The following is a 12750-nucleotide window of genomic DNA, read 5'->3' on the forward strand; positions in this document are numbered from 1 at the left end:
CATCTCCCATTAAAGTCAATAACTATCTTCTTTAATTAACATTCAAATTACTACCATTCTCCTAACATTACTGTCACCGAGGTGCAGCACGGCCATGCTCCAGCTCTGTTCTTCCTTTGAAGTCTTTGAGGTGAGATGTGTCCACAGAGGCCAGGAGGGATCCAGTGACCATCACAGGCTCTCTGAGATGCTGGTGGAGGAAAAGGAGGAGGAGGAGGGGGAGGAGAAAGAGGAGGAGGAGAAGGAGGCTCTCCCAAAATGGTGGGTCCAGCAGTGGGGCGGGGAGATGTGGCTGCAGTACCCACAGGAGGGCAGTTTAATTTCCCTGTTCCCCTCAAATGAATGACTTGAGAGTGTCAGAATTGCAATTTTAACCACAGAAAATGGAGCCTTTCCTCCTTTTTCCTCTGAGCTGGATCACTGAGGGCTGCAGTGACCTTGGCACGCAGCGGACTTCCACCAAGCGCTGGGCTGGGGCCCAGGAATTAAGACGTGCAGATTTCTAAGGCCAATTACAGCACTTGGGGGTGAATGATAACTGGCTCGGATGCTGCAGCCTGGAAAGCTGGTTTCCAGCTTTCCCAGTGCCAGGTTTACCCTGTGGTGCTGCACTCTGAAGTGCAGTCTATCAAGGAATTGATGTAGATTTAGAGGAGGTACAGGGGATTTGGCCATGTGCTGTGATGGATGGGTCATCGTGACTCCCCCAAAGTACCTGGGGAGTGGGATGCAGGCAGAGAGGTGCAGGTGCCGGGGCTGCAGGGTGTGTTTGCTGTGAGACTGTTTGCTCAGATTGTGATCAGAAGTATTTGCAGTACTCCAGTCAAAAGAAAAAAAAAAAGAAAGCAAGAAAGAATGTGCTTTGATGAAGTTAAAGAGCAGAACAAACCTTGCTCCCTGCTGACTGTACCAAGGTTTGCTGAAATTTAGCTTATCAGCACACAGTGATATTTGCTAGCAAAACAGACTAAATGATCTAAACCAAAGCACATGGGACTGTTATGAACCACCTATGCCTTAGAACAGAAAATTACTTTATACCGGGGCTCTCAGGCTTTTCTTGTAATGTCCTTCTCTAGTCTAACAGAGATTACCTTCTGAAGACATCTGTTTTTATCTATGAAAGCTCAGGCTGCCACGTATTTCTCTCTGACCCCAAAGCCTATTTTAACTTTGGTACTATTTAAACTCTTGCCATGTTTTAGACTACTGAGTTTGACCCGGTACAATGGGGTACCAAGGTGCACAGAAATGTGTGCTTTGCCTAGGTCCCATAGGAGGTTAATCCTGGAGCTAGGGTGACTACTACTTAATTCCCAGAGCTATATACTTTGCCTCCTCCATCCCCTTCTGTTCTCTGAGTTTGCAACAAGACCCTCCTGAGAAGGATAGCAACTGTCCACATGGAGAAGTGACCTTTGAATGTGTATTTGTTGCTTGTTTGGATGCAGGGGCAAGCATGGAACCAGGATTTTGCCTGCAGGACGGAGAACATTAGCTGCCATGAGGTATTAGCATGGTGCCAGGCACCAATTCACCTGCACATCTTGCCAGTCTGTTGGAATGAGCTCTTGCCAGGGTGCTGCAGGAGATGGGGTCCACGGGGCAGGGATGGGAAGCAGGACTCCCCTTGCTGGCACCACAGGGCGCCCTATCTCCACCTCTTCTGTATTCCTTATTCGTTCACATCTCGCAGCAGGGTGTCATTTATCTAGATGTGCATGCTCAACAAAACCTCAGTTTCTTAACTGCTATGATAGTCTCACCTCGACTGCTTTTTGAAAATAGAAAAATCCACGCAGCTAAAATGGAGCGTTTTGATGAGTATCTTCATGCTTTTTCAGCTCTTTCTTTGCTTCACATCATAGAAAACTTCAGAACCTCACCTCAGCACCTGAAGCACCGATTTCAATTTACATTAATTTCAGACACCACAAAGTGAATCCCTAATTCCCTGAGCATTGTTAACTCTTCTCTTTTTTGAGGTAAAGAATGAAGAAAAGGGTCTGAAAGAAACCTACATGTTGTACATAATAACAATTCACAGCGAAGCAAATATCCTTAATGTCCCAAGGAAAGTTCTTGCAATAAAATATATGCAGTTCTCTCTCTTTGGCTGTTACTCCTATTTCACACTTTTTATCCACTGAGACTTTCAATTTTCTGAGCAAAATGAGAAAACGGACTCTAGGTGCTTCATGCTCGGGAGCAGCAGCATTGAAGAGAAAGGAGTTTCCTCCTGAAACCTGGGGGATTCCTGGCCTTGCACAGGGAAGGAGTGGGACACAGCAGGGAGGGAGGGGGAATTCCTCCCTCCCAGTGTGGTTACAGCAGAAAGTCTCCAGAGGAGAACTTTAAGGAACAGTCACTTAAACAAAATTGTGATGCATATTCTGACAGAAAGAAAATAAATAAATAAATAAATAAAAAGCCATAACTTATTTTTAAAGCTTGGGAAATGGAAAAATGGCTTTGTTTAATAGAAATGTATCTATCCCCCTTGGAATGTGAATGAAGATTAATCCTCCGTCATGTTGGAAAAAACTTAGCTTTGAAATTACTGTTGCAGTGATTTTAAATTAGCATATACAGCATAGAGCAGAGTCAGTTATTTTCCTCAGTGTGTCCACTCTGGGCACTTTTTAGCTCAATTTAATTGACTGCCAATTAATGTAAAGTACTCACACATTTTTAAGGCTAGTGTAGACACTTTCCCATGTTAATCTCCAAGTTAGCTGATAATTAATCTGAGATATCTACCACCACCCAGCCCCAGAGATAGCTTTATCTATCAGATATATGAGGTGCTTGTTACTGAAAAGAACAATTAAATCTTCATTCAAAAATAGTTCGGGAACAGTGTTTAATTAGAGTTACATGCTATACATTGTGGACAACTGACTTACATAGAGACAGGGACTTGAGTGGTCTGAGTTATATATCCAGCTTTGCTGTGAGGTGTGCAGATCACCTCGGGAAATTATTTACATCTTCGTGCTTCTCTTTTGACCTCATCCCTAACACTGACAAAAGTGAATGAAAAATGCTGTACCAAACCAGTATTTTTTTTTTTAAATACTGAGTACTTAGTTTTTTTTGTTGTTTTTTTTTTTTTTTGTTTTTGTTTTTGTTTTTTTTTTTTAAAGGAAACTTCAAAACTGAAACAAAATATTTCCCCTCAAACATTTGACCTGAAGTTACTTGTGACTTTCTTTGAACAATTGAAAGCATTGTGAGAAGAGTCAGTCTCTGCAAGCACGCTGCTGTTCTTGCACCCATCTGGCTCACCTCTCATCATTTGGAATGGGATGGAGTGAATGAACAGGTGCTTTTGCTCTTGCATGACATTTCCCAATCAATCTGTACAGCCAGGCATGGCTCAAAGATAATGCCAGGCTCACTGCAAACAGGGACTGTTTGGCGCTCTCACTGTTTCTTCCCTTGTCTCAGAAAAATAGCTACTACCCGCAGAAAAAAGCATCATCTTTCTTTACAGCTGCTCTGCACCTCCACATCGCCCTGCTATGCAAGCAGGTACATACAGGAGAACGAACGGCTTCATATAAATGCCAGAAATGTGCATTTCATGTCTTATCCTGTTTCTGAGAGCGAGCAGAACCAGCTGCTAATTCTTTAATGCTGAGAACTGGCGAGGTGCACACCGCTAGCTGACAGCCGTGGCTGAGCCCAGCAGTCCTGGAGAGGGCAGAGCGCTGCTGGCCTTTGGCTTTCTGCCGGTCAGGGCCCCACATCCCAAAGCACTGGTGGCTCATTCTTAGATCCCGAAAAACAAACGTGTTGCCCAGTGCTTTTATGACAGAACTTATTATGACATGCTGCAGAAACCATCGGGGCCTCTTTTATTTGCCTCACTAAGGCAAAATATTTAATCAAGATGGACCAAGTGGATTATTCCAGCCTGACTATTCTGCTCCCAGGACCTCTTGGATTCCTTGCATCAGGACTCACACTAACACTTCAACAGCTAGATTTGCTGGACCCACAGAACCCTCAAACCTCAGTGAATACCTCAAAATTCGGGTATTGCGGCATGCTCAGCAAGGCCACAGGCTGGACTGGGCTGGCTGGTCTTCCCAAATCCAACATACAAATACATACTGGACATACTGGGGGAGTACATCTTGGGGAGCTGGTGCCCCATGGCATTGCAATACAGGAAACAAGGGCTTCCTTCATTCCTTCCTCCCACCCCAACTAACAAGAAAAAAGCCATCTCCCTTGGTTTGCAAAGATAAGCTTCAGCTCTGGGATTCACTCCAGAAATCCCTCCTAGTCTGCAGATAACCCTGTGGCTTGAGGAATAGAAATTTCTGCAAAGGTGATTGAAGAAAGCCCCTATACAAACACTGGAAGTGTCTTAATCAAGTTCAGTAACAGTGCCACTGTGAAGTGATTGAGTTTTGGTAAAAAAGCCTTTTTTTTTTTTTTTAAAAAAAAAATAAAGGTGGATATTTTCTATTGATTCTTTTTTTCTTCACTAAGTTTTTTTTTTTTTTTTTTTTTTTTTTTTTTTTTTTTCCAGTGAATCCATAAAGCAACTTTCCCTGCAATGTTCTTGGAAATAAATGGACCACATATTATGCACATTCATTTAAACCCACCAGATCTATTTAAAAAGAATAGGAGCTGATTGAGTTAGCTTTCTGTAATTGAAAAGGGGCTTGGCTGTACCAGTCTTTTCACAAAGTAATTTGTCTGCTTGAAAGTTGGATCATCAGCTGCAGTTAAAATTCATTCTGCTTTCAAGATGCTAGTTTTGTGTCTCCAGTCTAGTTTTTTTCCTAAGCCATTCTGAGCTTGGTTTTTATAACTTGCACAAACTTTGGTGAATTAAATCAAAGCCTGGGAGGAGCAGCCCTGCTGCTAATCCAGTCTAACCCCGGCCTTAAGCCCTGCCCCATGGCAGTGGGTTTATGGTTTGACAAGGACTTGTTTAGTAGGGATGCTTATTTAGTGTTCAGAATAAAGCCCTGGTATGCTTCTTGGGTCCACAGGCTCTTCTCTCTGCCTACTCACATAAGTCAGTGCTTGGCTCCCACGAACAGGTCTGGGAAGGGCCTCTTAGTGCCCAGGGATATCCCCCAGATGTGGCACTGGGAGCTCAGCACCCCAGAGGTATTTTGATGCTCATTTCCATGAGCTTGACGCCAAGGGATTTGCTCCCTTCTTGCATTAGTCAGATTTCCCCTTCCAGGAGTTAACACAGAGGAAGACTGGGGTATCCCAGCAATGTGCAGGCAGAGCGAGAACCTCGGTGGCACCGGAGTGCCTTGGTGGTGGCTGTCACCTCCAGAGCGATGAGCTGAGATGCATGTGCCCTCAAAAGCTTGAGCAGCAACATCACTTTGCAAGTGAGGAAGAAGGAAAACCAAACTATCTAGCAGGCTCAGCACCAGGGAGTTCTGGCAGTCCTCTAACATGAGTAAAGGTGATATAATCCATATCTATGGATCAGGACAAACAGAGCCAAACCAGCAGCTGCTTGGTCACTTGTCCCCCAGGCCTGCAGAGGGGACCACATTGCAGGTGAAAGGCGCAGGGGAGCTGCCTGGCCCACGGTGGCACTGAGGGCTGGGAAAAGAGCTGGTGTGGGGGTGTGCTGCCAGAGCCTGACACATTCTTCTTGATTTGTAGCCTTGTGGGAAGGAAAAGCAGTCAGAAATCAATATTAGTGGATTTAAAATGAAGTCCTAAATTATCTCACCTTCGGTCATAGTGGATTAACTCCAGAATGATTCCTAAAATAATTATTGGTTTTATATGCAAAGAAATTATGTAGCGGGTATAGCATTTATGTATCCCCTTGCCAAAAGGGGAAGGAAAAGATTACAGGAAACAGAAATTTTTTAATTTTTATTTTGTCTGCTAGATTCTATGTAAAGACCTCCACGCTTACCTCCTAGAGAGCTACTGGTGAAAACATGATGCAATATTATTTGTGGAGTAAGAACCACTACTGCACATGACATAGATACAAAAATGATATCATACTTCAAATACAGAGGCTTTATAAATATCTGAATAGAGAATGATGTGCAAGTTGTTTTTCCTATTGGTTTTGGGACCAGGTGTCAGTAGACTTAATCAATGTACACATATATTAGTGTAACGCCAGTGAATCTTTCTTACAGTAGAAGAGAAACACCTGTGATAGAAAAAGAGCAATATAAATACTTCTTCATCTCAGCCACAGCTGCTCTGGGGTTCTTGTGCTGAATTCTAAGAGATAGTAAAACCCATAATCATTTCCTTCTTCTGCAGCCTCCAGCCAAAACACAATTAGAGTAAAGCACTGAGCTTTGCAAAAAGGAAGAGGTAAAACCATAACCCCTAGAACTACCTCCAGGGTGAGATGGGGATGAGCTTGAAGATGGCAGTCCCCTGAGTGAGAAACAATACTTTGGCCATGGGGATAACACCAGGCCCTAGCAGAAGGAAAGGCCAAAAATCCTCAACCACCAACCAAGGCCATAAGCAAATAGGCACAGGTGCAAGGCCAGAGCCCATACAGCTTCTGGGCCCATGGCTGGGGTGCATGGGTGGGGGTCTCAGGTGGGGCTGGTAAGGATGATTAGTGCCTATTGATGCACTCAGTGCCTCACGCTTTAAAAGTGCTGGAGTTAGAGCAGCATTTTCTTTAGAAGATTTTAGTCTAGGTTGCAGTGTGTGATGTGTTTCCTGCTTCCTAGGAGTGCCCCTCAGGTGGGTACAATGTTATGGCAAACCTCTGTGAGTTCAGAGACCTAAGTATGCTTCATTAATGCTTTTAATGCTACTATGCTATGACTGCTGTTAGAGAGCAGGTTGCTGGTGGAACAGGTCTTGTGACGGTGCTTCAAGAGAAAGCTATACATTTCTTCACCAGTTGTTACAGTTCTAGTCTATAGGCAACCAATTTAACTCTGTCAGCAATTACTGAAGGCTCTGGATGAGGATGGCCAAGCCTGGCAGGTGGATGGGCATTGCACAGCAGCTCCTTAGAAATTCAGATCTGCTCACAGTGAAGGAGACTGTGGATGGGTTACAACCTTTCAGTAAGCAGTCTTTTTTGAGGTGGATTTGTCTGTGTCCAACTGTTATGAGCAGAGTATGCCACTTCTAGAGCTGTGTAAGTGGACTGACAGCCCTAAATGTGTGAGAGGTAGATCTTTTGTCTGAATGACATCTGAGATGTAGGTGTATGGAGGTGCCAGTGGGTGACTAGGTCAACCTGGAGAAAGTGTCTACAGCTGGAGGTCATGGTGCTGTATAGGCCTCACTCTCTCCGTTGCTACGTGGGTCTGAGAAGTCAGGTTTGCATTTGGAGGAGGTCTAGGAACTGTTTCCAAAATCCAGTCATGAACTGGGCCCTCTGGTCAGTACTGGGAGGCTGAGGCATCAGCAAACATGCAGCAGTGGATGTTGGGTTGTGTTCAGCTTCCTAGGGGAAGTCACTGGCCCCATCCCAGCCTGGCCTTGGCCAGGTGCTTAGCTCTTCAGATTGTCCTTTGGCATTCTCTCCCCTTTTGGGGAAGAAAATGGCTCCCACCAGTGAGTGTCAGGAACTTTTGATATGAGCAGTCATAGCCCAGTGCACTTTTCCTTAAAGAAGCTTTAAAAAAAAAATCAAACTCCATACCTTGATGCACACATTTTATCTAGTAATTAAAGGCTCTTATCGCACCAAGCTCTGGTTTAAAAATAGTTCACGGTCCCCCATGGACTACAGAGTAAAAAATAAAGTCTTTCAGCAATGTGTGATAGAGAAGCTTATGTATTTCCTATCACTTCTGCAAGCTGTGGGAGAGTCCTTTCCCAAGGAGGGAATCTGGAGAGACAATGTCAGTGGGAGAAGGAAGAGGAAAAGAGAATCACAACAATGAAATATTCATTCCTTTTTAAAATAAAAATAGCTTGAACTCTTTATGCATTTATCATTCCAGCTGGATGGGGGTGGAGAGAAACCCCTAGTGCAGAAAGGTTCAGAAGGAACCTGTGATGAAGTCCCACTTGACTTAAAGCAATCCACTGTGAAGGACCCAGGAGGTCAGGCAATGACATGGGGTTTTTCCCCTTCCCTCTGGGCTTGGTGGTGGCTGTTTCTGAACCTCCTTCCTCCTAGGGCACCAGAAGAAGAAGGCTAGGGCCATCACCCTCTCTGTCTACTATTTTTAGCTGAAAATTCAATGTGCTGAATGAGGAAACCAAGGTGGGTTTTGCAACAGGAGAAACCTACCTTCCAGAGAATAGAAGTAGGCATTTAGTGCTTTATTCTCCTATTGATTCAGCTTGACAATGTAACATGGGCAAGGCCACCCTACGCGGCCGTGCTGCAGGAAGGCCTGCTCCTCCCCGCCTCCGCACACCACACACATCACCCAAATTACACGCACAGCTGTTCCAGCACCAATTAGTCATGTGATATTTGAAACATCAAATATTCTTTCTCTGCTTATCAACACTGTAATTATGGCCTGTCAGGGCTTTACACTCTTCTTAAAATAAACATCCAAATGCTGGTGTTAACCCTTCAGTGCCATGCCGCTGCCTTCCCCTTAGCAGCTCAGGGACCACAGGGCCCATGGCGTGGGGGGCAGTGGGGGATAAGGGCAGTGATGGGTGCAGGGCCTGGGGTGCCAAGGTCATGGTTAGGCCACTAGAGCTCTCAGCTATCTACTCCAAGGCCTTAGTAATATGTCACCCCTACGGCTTTCCCAGCATATGACTGTTCTGAAGCTAACTTGGCTATGACAAAGCCTTGCAGCATTCTGGGCAGAAGAGATACCTCATTTGAGACCATGTTTTTCTTTTTTCCCCCTGCCAGATGTTTTTTTTTTTTTTTTTTTTTTCTATTTAATTAAAACTTTACAGGACATAACCATATTTTGATTGTTTTCATTTTGTGTAGTAAGTCAGTTTACCTTTGAGCCATTGTCCAAAGCTGTTCTTGCTTTCAGTTTATGAAAAGGGTATGAAGAAACAAGGTATGAATTTTTTAAGACTTCTTTTGAGATTTTTTTTTTCCTGCAGTTTCATGTAGGAAAAGAGACTTATTTTCTCAGTCAGCACTAGTGCTAGCTGATGCTGGTTGTTCAGCCCCAAGCACAACGCAAAACCTCTCACCCGGGCAGGGGATGTAAAGACTTTGCCTACTTTTTTTTTTTCAGCGGCCAGTCAGCTGCTGCCCGCCTCCCTGGAGCTGCTGCCCCTCTGTGACCAGTGCTATGATGGCTGGAAGGCTTTGTGGTGCTTTGGGGCTGCAGAAGGGAGAGGTCAAGCTTTGCTGAATATGTGCAGCAAGTGCGCACACTGCTGCAGGCTGAATTTTGCAGATGCAAATGATCTGGGTCATCCCTCCCAAGCCACCTCTGCTTTTTCATAGGATGAGCTTGGTAGCCTGTACTCACAAAGGACTGAGGCTGTGTCTGGTTGGGAGCAAGGGGCTGCCCTGGGATGCCCCCTCTGACCTCACAGGGCGCTGGGGCGCTGGGTGCTGTTTGGGCTTTGAATTCCCCAGCACTAAATTTGCCCCAAATGGCTGGAAGTGAGCAGAGGCTGCAGCAGAGACCCTGTACGCTTGCTGGTTATGACCGATGGGCCAGCTCTGTTCTCCCCTTCCTGGTGACCTTAGTCTCTCCACTCTTCACGCTTCCGTTGGCTTTGCTATGCAGCATTCTGTTCCGAAACTTGATCCTACTCAGCGCACTGCAGTTAATAGTGGTGACGTGCAGGCTTGTTTTTTTTTCATTATTCTCTATTGCTGCTTAATGACCTAAACATCTTATACACTTTTGATAAGTTGGCTGAGGTATACAGATTCAAGTCCAGGAGCTTCTCCTGTGCAGAGCCCTTGGAGCTGAGCAATAAGGCAGCCCATTTGCAGCGCTGGGGGCACGGCAGCAGCAGCAGGGTAGCTGTATCTCACTTCCTTTGGGGGGCAACCCTGTCTTGTGGGCACAGCTCCCATCTCACACAACAGCATGGAGGCCCTGCCTCAGCCACAAACGCCAATATGGGTGGTAGTGTTGGCTAGGAGTAGCTAAGAGAAGCCTGTGTCTCATCTGTCTCTTTCTGTGCACCCCATTTTATCCCAGTCTTGTGACAACTTATTTTGTGAAGGGCAGAGCCTGGCTTGCATCCTGAATGGCAGCTCTAGCCCAATATGATGCTGTGTCTGTGTTGGGAGTCACCCAGCTTCCACTTTCATTATTTATAAGCATAGTCTGACCTCGGTGCCAGAGGTCCTCGGTTATGGATCAGATCATCACACAGCACATATGGTGGCACTAAGGTACATAGCTTAGTGATGGGACTCGGACGTTCAGGTTGATGGTTGGACTTGATCTTGAAGGTCTTTTCCAACTTAGATGAATCTGATTCTATGATTCTAAGGATATTTTAAGAATTTGTGTTCAGCTTTCCTGCCATCTATTGTTTTGCCTTTCTAGGGTGGCACTTTGAAATCTGCTGAGGAGCTGCTGCTGCAGCCTTCATTACACCCCAGAGCCGAGTGCCCTTGGCAAAGTCCAGTGCAGGTCCTCCAGGTCTGTGTCCCCGGGTCTCTCCACTATGTTCTTTCTCTGTAGTTCCCACATCCCCAGCAGCTGCAGCTTTCCAAATTCTTCCCTTGTGCCTGGTGGCACAGCTGTGTGCTGGGCATTCAGAGCATGAAGCACCCACTGGGTGCAGTAGCTGGAGCCTGGAGTTTGTTGCTCTTTGCAACAGTCTGGTTTGGGGTGTCTCAGCAAGACTGCTTGGGTTAGTGCACACAGGTTTGGGTGATATCTTGATGCAGAAATTATTTGTTTACGCCAAAAAAAAAAAAATGTGAAAGTAAGAAATTACTTTAAGTTTCAAATGCAAGTGATCCCCTTGCTGTTTGCTGCAGCTTGGTGTGGGCAGAGGCACTGGTGTGGCTCGGGCAGGTGAGCTGTGAGCTGAGTTGCCTGACCTCAGCACCACATCTTACAAATTCACCGTCCAGCCTAGCAGAGCGGGAGTCTGCACCTGCTCCCATGTGCTTAGATACCCAAGGATAGCGAGGATGCTGTTGTCGGCGCTCATCCCTTACAAGACATAGGCAAATTGGCTTGGACGTGCTGACTGCTGCTGGCAGGTACCCAATTAACCTTGCTAATCAGCTGCTTTTTGAGGAGGAAACTGTACTGCTCCTGCAGGGACTTCATTTTTTACTTCAGGTTGATTGAGATTCATGTACTTCAATATTTTAGCATTCCTCTGTTAACAGTATTGGGTCTGGCTGGAATGTGAAGAGTTCTTCCTATGCCAGAGCAAGGCAGAGTTGCTCCATGGAAGCTGACATCCCTGCAAATCAAATATGGGCTGAGGGATGCTGGGTGTTTAGTACCACTCAATGAAATACAGAGAGAGAAAGAGAGGGAGAAAATATATAGGGAAGAGCATCACATGGGATAAAATAGCAAAGAGAAAACAGGATTCAGTACAGCATTTTGTAGAGCTCTGAAGTTTGCTTGTGTTTTGCTCAGGCTGGTCCCACGGACCCCAGTTAAATGTGGGTCCTGCCAACTTGCACGGTAATTTAAAACTCAAAGATAAACTGAGCTGGAGAGTGCTGGTGCCTGTCCCAAATGCACAGACCAGGCTTGGTTGGCAGGGTGGGATGGAAAAGCCTGGACTTCAATTATTCACTGCCAAAGAAAGTGTATGCAAGGGCTGCTGCCTGGTGAGCCCCTCGGCAGCTACCAGCCCTGGGGGCACAGCTGGTGGCAGCAGGAGAGGGATTGTACTTTGGATGTTCTAGCATACTAAAACCAAAACTTGGCCCAAACAAGGGCTGCATTAAACTTGGAAAGTTTTATTACTCCTTTTTCCAGAAAGCACCCTACAAAAAGAGCACTTTTTCAGCTGCATCATGATTAGCTGCAAACCTCTTCTGCAAGCCAGACCCGCAGAGCCAAAAGTCAGTCCCCAGAGTTGTTCGAGAAGGACATTACACCCACAAGTACAAGCATTTATGGGCTATACTTATGCAAGAAAACACTATAATTTTCAAGGCTGTCTTTGTGTCAGAACACCTTAAAAGAGACCATCTGAACATCCAGGCATGAACCAGTGCTCCAGAGATGGGGCTGCAAGGCATCGCTGGTCCCCTCTTCTTTCACTCGCTGCCCTTAGCCCTGCAGAAGTGCTGCTGAAGAGGAGAGCAGCTCTGTCTTAGCATTCACTGCTTAAGACTGGAGGTGGCCTGAAAGATGTGCTCTCTTTATCAAATAAAATCACTTTTGAAGGTATTTTCTCCTGGCTGAATTTATCAGTTTAAACAGCTCAATTAAAAGGCTAGCATAGTCCTTAAGGGTGCTGTCTTTCATCACTGATGAGAAGATGAATGCTGTACAGACAGATCGCAGAGAGATGACAAATAACATCACACACAGAGCTCAAAAATAAAAAGGGAAGGGAAAAAATCCCCAAGCAAATATCTTCCCCTTCTCCTTGTGTTACTCCAGCCACACCTGGCACAACAGCACATCCCTGCATACACTGTATGTGTCCTTGGCTTAAAATTTCTTCCTTGTGACTGGATCATAAATTTTTTGTGGCCATACCCTGCTCAGATCCCTATCCTGTAGGGATTCAGCCCTGGAGAAAAGCATCCAGAAATATCAGTCTATCCCTACCTGTCCTGGCCCTGTGCCTCTGGCTGCAGAGGTGATTTTTCCCTAGAAAATAAGTCATCAACTCACTCCTGGGGCTCACGCTGACTTTGGT

General features: G+C 45.5%; 1 long non-coding RNA gene across 1 annotated transcript; it reads left to right on the forward strand.

Annotated features, from left to right (window-relative positions):
* Positions 1-6554: 6554 nt before the first annotated feature.
* On the forward strand, positions 6555-12272 carry LOC118171400. Its single transcript, XR_004753188.1, has 2 exons — positions 6555-6723; positions 11856-12272. It is a non-coding gene; the product is annotated as an uncharacterized LOC118171400 (long non-coding RNA).
* The last annotated feature ends 478 nt before the right edge of the window (positions 12273-12750 follow it).

Source organism: Oxyura jamaicensis, chromosome 9 (assembly GCF_011077185.1).
Source record: "Oxyura jamaicensis isolate SHBP4307 breed ruddy duck chromosome 9, BPBGC_Ojam_1.0, whole genome shotgun sequence".
In the NCBI taxonomy this organism is placed as follows: domain Eukaryota; kingdom Metazoa; phylum Chordata; class Aves; order Anseriformes; family Anatidae; genus Oxyura; species Oxyura jamaicensis.